Source organism: Sipha flava, unplaced genomic scaffold, assembly GCF_003268045.1.
Source record: "Sipha flava isolate LNK unplaced genomic scaffold, YSA_version1 134_pilon_pilon, whole genome shotgun sequence".
Lineage (NCBI taxonomy): Eukaryota > Metazoa > Arthropoda > Insecta > Hemiptera > Aphididae > Sipha > Sipha flava.
This window is the reverse complement of record NW_020271760.1, coordinates 1,662,081-1,670,301: the sequence shown is the minus strand read 5'-3', so window position 1 is coordinate 1,670,301 and position 8,221 is coordinate 1,662,081. Positions and strand designations below refer to the sequence as shown.

General features: G+C 25.6%; 1 protein-coding gene across 1 annotated transcript in view; it reads left to right on the top strand.

Moving 5' to 3' along the window:
• LOC112679303 overlaps positions 1–8,221 on the top strand; it is a 264,484-nt gene that overhangs the window by 25,544 nt on the left and 230,719 nt on the right. The gene's annotated exons all lie outside the window — the stretch shown is intronic.

Here is an 8,221-nt window from a genome sequence, read left to right as displayed (position 1 = left end):
ATAATAATAATAATAATAATAATAATAATAATAATAATAATAATAATTATAATAATAATAATAATAATAAGATAAAGATAAAAATACAAAATAATATAAATTACGGTTTGAAGAGAAATTCATAGTTGGATTTTATTTAGTAATACTATAAGAAGGGAAGAGAGGAGCTTTTAATATTTATAAATTCTGCGAAGTTAATAATATTTAAATATTCGAAGAAAACTGAGAAGATTTTTTCGAAAGGAAGTGATATGAGCATAGAATGAATTGGTGGAGCTGCCATTAAAAGTAGGTTTAGAAAAATTATTTCGGAGGAGGAGAATTAAAAGAATTTTGCCTAATTGAACGAATAAAAGGTTCAAATTGCTATATTTTTTACAATCTTTATAGTTAGAATGGTAGCTAACATCACTTACAGCATATCTGATAGGATATTCATGTGTTTTAGCGCAGAAATCTGATGTGTAGTCTTCCCCACATGTAATGTAACGTGAAATGTGGTAGCAGTATTTCCGGGTAAAACCGTAAAACTGACATGTGTGGTACTGTAGTAGGTTTTTGTGTGAGTATGGTTTTTCAACTACTATTTTTGTGTTTAGAAATGGTAAAGGTAAATTATCCGAATATCCTTTAATGTTATGTACATTGGTGACATGGCGTCCCAAATGCGAGAGATTGGAAATTATGTCATCATATAAGTTGGTTTGGTGGAGATTTTGAATAATAACCTGTAACGGGCGAATAACATTATGCTGATAAGTATAAAAACTGGTGTCGATTTTTGTTAAATGAGATAAAAGTAAATTAAAATAATCATGGAAATATGTGCAGACGATTACTTTAGGGTGTTGATTTTTATACGAAATATTTAGCGTTTAGTATGAACATCAAAGCTGAGACGAAAATGGAGATGATAGTTACATTTTTAGCGTGAATTAGAGGTGGTTTTGGTGTACGTTGTTATTATATATAGTTTAGAACTTCGTTAGACGGTGTATTCTTGTCATCGTTATCATGCTTAGTGAGAACAGAGAACCGATTTGGACTTGTGAATAGTTTGGTTTTCTTGTCCTTTACCTTTAGTGAAAGAGAAGATGTAGGGAAATTTATCTTGTTAGATCTCGATTTTTTGTTTATAGGTGAGGTTATCTTGAAGTTTTTATTAATTTCAACATTTTTGTTTGAAATAGTTAATGTAAGTTATATCAACTACAGACTAAGCCGTAAAGGTAAACTGTGATTAGTTTAGAGAGTAACGAGGAGCATACTGCTATCTCAATGTACATGTGCATTTGACGACGATCGAAAGAAAATTGATTTATTATTTAAAATCAAAATTTATATTTCAATGATACAAATACAATAATTTATATTATTTTTAACTTTATGAGCTTTTAATCCATTTCAATGTAAACGATATTATGACAGTAAAATATCATATCATTTGTTGTATAGAAAAACTAAAAAATAATATATGTAAGTGTATAGTAAAATAGCTGTTATTTATATTAAAAAAGTATATTTTTATTGAAAGAAAATGAATACTGTGACCCATGTCAGGCTTTTTTTTCTTTTATGTATATTTTAATGCTACATGATAAATGTCTGAAGTCTATTCGTCATTGTAGCCCGGACCATTATACGCGTGTATTTCCATAACTATCTAGCTATATATTAATTTCTACTTGGAAATATATGATAAATAAATCATTCATATAAGTATATAATATGTACATTGTTCATGATATGATATACATATTTCTAGAATGTTCAAACGTTTAGTAAATAAATATTTTCGAATTGCGTGATAGTGAGGTATACGTTTTAGAAATATTTAAATATATGATGTTACTATTTCAAATAAGGTTAGTTCAAATGATAAAATATATAGTTATTGTAAAATGAATGCTAAGTATGGTTGTTGAAAAAATAAAAAATAAATATATAAATAAATTAAAATCGTGGAAAAGTTTTCAATATTGTGGGTATAGAAAATACGGGAATATATTATATTATTTTATATTTTGATTTCATATACTTAATAAAAAATAATAACACCTATTAACCAGATTAATATAATTAATACATACTTGTATAGGTATATCTAACAACCTATATTTATTTTTAAAATTAATTATCAATTATTTAAACTGAAACTTGTGACGAATTATTTCAAGTATATATTAATTACGATTTAATTGTATTGTTTGATTATTTATTTTATTTTTTCAAATGTATATAATTTATAAAAATTGCAATTGTAACACTTCGTTAAAAAAAAAAACACAAATTTGTAAATTAAAACTATATAAACAATTACTTCAATTAGTAACATTTAAATTATATAAAAGCTTGGTTAGAAATTATAAACTGAAAAGTAATTTATATATACATATATATAAATAAATAAATAAATAAATAAAAGCTTAGTCTGAAATATTATTATGTTTGTAAAGTACGATCGGATTCGAATTAAAAATTCAGCATCAGGCATTTACAAAAATAATAAAATTTGACTGAATATGAAAAATAATTACAAAAAAAAAAAAAAATGAATTACTTTCTTTTTTAAAATTAAAATAAATAAAGCAGCTCATAAAAAAAATAAACTGCAAAGATAAACTTTAAAAGTTTTGAAAGTATTATAAGTTGTGTAGATGCAGGTAGATATGTTGATATCGAAAATATGTATGATATTTATAATATTTTCATAAAAACATACGATAATACATACTATCTATCATCGATCACGATAAATATCGTAATATTAATACAGTGAATCCTCTATATAGTGGACAGCCACGGGGTATTAAAAAATGTCCACTATAAGGAGTTGTCCACTGTTGAGAAAACCTCTACATAGTGGACATTTATGAGAAATTATTAAATGTCCACTATAGGGAGACACTATAGAGAATTGGTTATACACTGTATATGAAAATATATATTGGAATATTAATTTATTATTTATTGTATATTATTATTTATGTATTAAAAAATTAGTATAAAAATGCTTGTAAAAATGTTCAATGATTATGTACAGTTAAAAAAATCTGTAATATTTTTTTTGTGTAAATTTTTTCTGCTCTTCGCAATGAATTTGTAAATTGGCTACCATTGATAATACGATTGCATCTTCTTTATTTTTAAAATATGTTTTTAAATTATTTATTGTTTTCCAAACTTCTTCAAACGTTGGACTGTATATCGACTCGTATTCTTCTTCTTCTTGTTCTTCCCCTTCTTCGGGTAGTTGGGTTTCTTTTTCACTCAAATTGTCTAGATTACAATTGACTAAATCTGATATTATTAATGTATTGTTTTCTGTAAGGATATTATTATTTATAGAAATATAGTTATGGCTATCACGACAAGGCGCTGCCTTTAGATAAAAATAAAAAAAATATAGTCCTCAATTTCAACAGTACTCGGTACAAGTTCTGAGAATATGTTCAAATTTGTAACATTGTCATGTTCCATTACATACTCTGCTGTATCGGACGAAAAAAATCCCGACTTTTTAAAACAATTTTTGACTGTCTCTGGTTTTATATTTTTTAATGCGGACTTAATCCAAAAAATTGCATCTAAAACGTTTATAGATTTGTTTTCTACATTGTGATCAATTTTAGATAAAATATGACGAAGTAATCTTTGGCGATAATGAACTTTAAAATTTTGAATTATTTCTTGATCTAGTGGTTGGCAAATCGAAGTTGTATTTGGAGGTAGGAATATTAGTTTTATATTTTTTAAGTTTAATGTATCAGGATGTGAGCTAGTGTTATCTAAAAATAAAATAATTTTTCTATTTTCCATTTCCATTTTTCTGTTAAAACACATTAGCTAATCTGTCATTAAATCTCGATTTATCCATGCTGTACGGTTAGCATTTCAATTAACACATAACGTTGATACATTTATACATTTGAAACAACGTGGTTTTAGTGATTTTCCAATTATTAATGGAGTTTCAAATTTCCCGATCATATTTACACATAATAAAACAGTTAAGCGATCTTTAGCTTTTTTACCTCCACGACAAATTTCGTTTTTTAAATTCAATGTTTTATCAGGAAGTGCTCGAAAAAATAAACCCGTTTCATCACATTTGAATATATTTTTTGGTTCATAATCTGAAATTAATGTTTTCAATTTTTCTAATCAGTTTTCTACGACACTTGAATCAACAGAGTTACCTTCACCACATAATTTTAAAAGTAATGTTATGACGTTCTCGGAATTTTTGAAGCCAACCATTTGAAGCTTTAAAACTTTCTAGACCTCCCTCATTTGCAACTTCTCGTGATTTTTCTTGGAGCAATGGTCCAGAAACAGGTAAATTATATGAACGGGCTCTACAGAACCATTCAAATGTAACTTTATCTACAAGTGCTCCATCCGATGTTTTCGAAAATTTTCTCCTCATATCTTCATTGCCATTTTCAGCGTAATATTTTTTTCAAATTACACGCATTTTGTAAAATGTTATTCACCTGTATTTTTCATTAAATGAGATGTTTTTTAGATAAATTAAAACAAAATATTTAAATTAAATATTTAAATTTACCTGTGACTTGCTTATGCAAAATCTTTCTGCTAGTACACGAAGACTTAGACTTTCCGTTTCTTTAGTTTTAATAATATTTATTTTTTCTTCTAAGTTCAATCTTTTTCTTTTATTATTATTCATTTTAACGCAGGTATGTGTTCACACAATGTACACAACTAACGACCGAATACATAACCGAACCTTTATAGTCATTTTTCGAATAGGAAAACCATTAAGATAAGATGAAACATGGACGAATGTATAAGAGATAAATATGGTATTTTTATTTCTTAAACGTTTTCGATATGTACATGTATTGTGTCCACTTATGAGAGGTAATTTTTAATTTGGTACCAGTTTATTGTGTCCACGTCCACTATTAAGAGGTTATAACTTGTATTATGTGCATACATTTTTGTCGGGGAACTTAGAAGTGTCCTCTATTGGGAAGGGTCCACTATTGAGAGGTGTCCATTAATAGAGGTTTCACTGTATCGATAAAATTCAGGTTAGTATCGATAAAAAAAAAAGAAAATAGGTAAAAAGCCGAAAACCATGGTGGCTATACATAAGTACGATCAAGTATCCACAAAATGAAACCAATACAAATGTGATCATCGGCAGTCCGGAATCGATTCAGTCCGAAATATCAGTTTGTCACGTGCCAGGAAAAATAACGTAAATTCAGGGTGTTCAAACAATATATTTAATTTGGTTATGAATCTTTTTTGATATTTATGCAATTGAAAAAAAAAATGTTGTTTAAGTTAAAAGACCACGATATTACCGTTATACCGAACGATTTTATCGATAAAATGTGAAAATAAAATGAAAATAAAAGTGAATACTTATTGAAGACTTTTTTTCTTTTTGATATATGCTTGACATATCTAGATATATATTACTTATGATATGCGAATGATGATTATATTTATCTATAAATTTGTAACCCATTTTGCAATTATAATTTAAGATATATTGACTACTTACGTATATAATATTTGTACAGCGCATCTGTGATTATATACTTCAAGCAAAATTATAATTTAAATAATAATTATTATTGGTAAATCTGTGTACAATATTATTTATATAATGTAAAATATATAGCCCGTATTTATTTGAAATCATTTTTAAGTTATGATAATTTATAGAATGATATGATGATAATTATTCTTGTAAATAATTATGTAATGACAACATAATAGGCGTAATTGTGCGTTACCAAGTGTAATAATCAAACGTAACCTAACATAATCTAATTTAGTTTTTCACAACATACTACTACTATTATATATATATATATATATATATATATATTATCAAAATTATTTTTAAGTATCTAAAAATCATATGTTTTTAACTTTAAAATTTGATTTATGGTTCAAAATACATTTTTGTTAAGATTTTTCAAGTTTTAGCTGATTAAAAGGTATTTGTGCACTCACAAGCATTATTGCTTTCGGTTGAGTATAGGTATTATGCTATATGAATAAAAAGTGGTATTTTATGATGTATGCAATATGCATAATTTTGTTTTTTGTTACGTAATGTGATTCATAATTATAGTAGTAATAGTAATAGATATGCGAAATACTTGGTCTTATTCGATTTTTATTTTCCTCAAAAAATTAATTTTGTTTCATATAAGTTTGTATATAATCATAAAAACCATCATAATGATTGGTGATAACTTTATGTATACACAATGTTTATACCTATTTAAATTAGGATTAATTACATCAATGACGTTAATCGACGGTTACTTTTATTTTATAGTACGGTACACAGCACAACATTTCTGATGCTGATTAAATATTTTAATATTTAGAGGAAAATTTACATGATTGTAGCCCAAAAATTTTTTTAAAGGGAAACGCAATCCAATAGTTATTTTTTTCTTTGAGAAGAATTTTTGAGAATATTTTTTTCTTTTTTGGAAGAAAATAAACCCACCCGTTGTATTCAAAGGTTTCAATCGCAGCTAATGGGTTTAAGGCGAGCATGTCGCGCTTTTCTTATGCGATTCGACGAATAATCAGAGATTTTGGCGTTATAAGGTAGCATGTTACACGATTATCGTTTACTATTATTGTCTCTGAATACCGTCGAAGTCTTCGACGTCATTTGTTAACGTCAAGTAATTAATATTATAATCCTTTATTTATCCTCGTTTTCCCGCCCATCCAATCAACCTATTCTCTTCTCACTGTTTCATCTTGAAACGAAATAACTTATATCCTATCTTTATAATATTGTAACTGCGCATTATGCCTATACAGGTGCGCTTACGTCTATATACAATACATATATATATATATATTATATGACTGCATTATACGCAAATGACTCATGTACTCGCTCGGAAAATTTAATTTCTCAAAAGTGATGGATAATTCAGGACCATAATCAACATTTTTGAATGGGATCGTAAAAATTTTAATCGAAATAAAATTTGTCTTTCTTTTTTTAATTTATAAACTAAAGATGAATTATATGTACATATTAAATAAAATATACGTACATATAATAGTACGAATTTGGAGTGGATGTATTTTTGAGTCACTTCTTTGGCTACGTCACTGACATAATAAATATTAAAACTGTTGTTAGTTTTAACTGTGACATATTTATAACTGATGATAAAAGTTACTACTGGTGTTTATCTGCATGAAATAATTTTCTAGACCGATAACTATATTTTTACATGTTGGACTTTCCTGTCATTGTATTTTTATACTTTGTCAAGTTAGAATCTTTGTTTAAGAACCCAAATAAATGCAGTATTTCGAAAAAAACAAAATATTTTTTATGATATATAAAAATGTTATTTATTGGTAATTCGTTATATGCTCGACAATTTTATTTCTTTTTACCAAAATCCACAAATTGTTAATTTTGATGAATTATAATTCACATCAATCGAAAACTGATAACAAAACAAATCGAATTTGTTTTCACACGTGAATAAAGATAAAAAAAAACAAGGATTTATTAATTTGTATTACATATAACTAAAATAAGCTTCTTTAATTCTTAAAATATTATTATGACTACAATTTCTGCGTTTGATATTAGCACTGAAAATTTGGTAAGATTGTTATTCTGCTTTTATTTAAGTATAAAATAATTTAAAAACATTTTGTTTTACATACGTATTAAATTTTAATAAAATGCCAATGATTTTATGATATGAAAATAAATAATTAATCCTTAACACATTATCTGTTAAAATTGCATAAAATAACAATTAAAATGTAATCTATTTGTAATTAAAAAAATTTACAATATGAATTTAGAAACTAGTTTAGTGAAGAATGTAAAAATTATTTAAATATCCTGATTATTTTTATTTATTTTACAATAAGCTATTTTTTTTTAGTATATCCACACTAAAAACCTTAAAGAGTATTTAATGTATTAAATTAAGTTAAAAAAAAAAAAAATTGATTTTCTGTATTGTTTTTCAATGTTTATAAAAATTCCAAAAGAATTTTTAATGTTATAAAATTACTGAAAATCTACTTGGTGCCGTTTTGTTTTTTTAATATTACATAATATTAAATTTTTTTTTTTTTTTATTTGAACATGGTTTAGATATTATTTAAACATTCTTACACAATATAATAACAAAGTGCTATTTAAAAATAAATGGCAAAATATAAATAA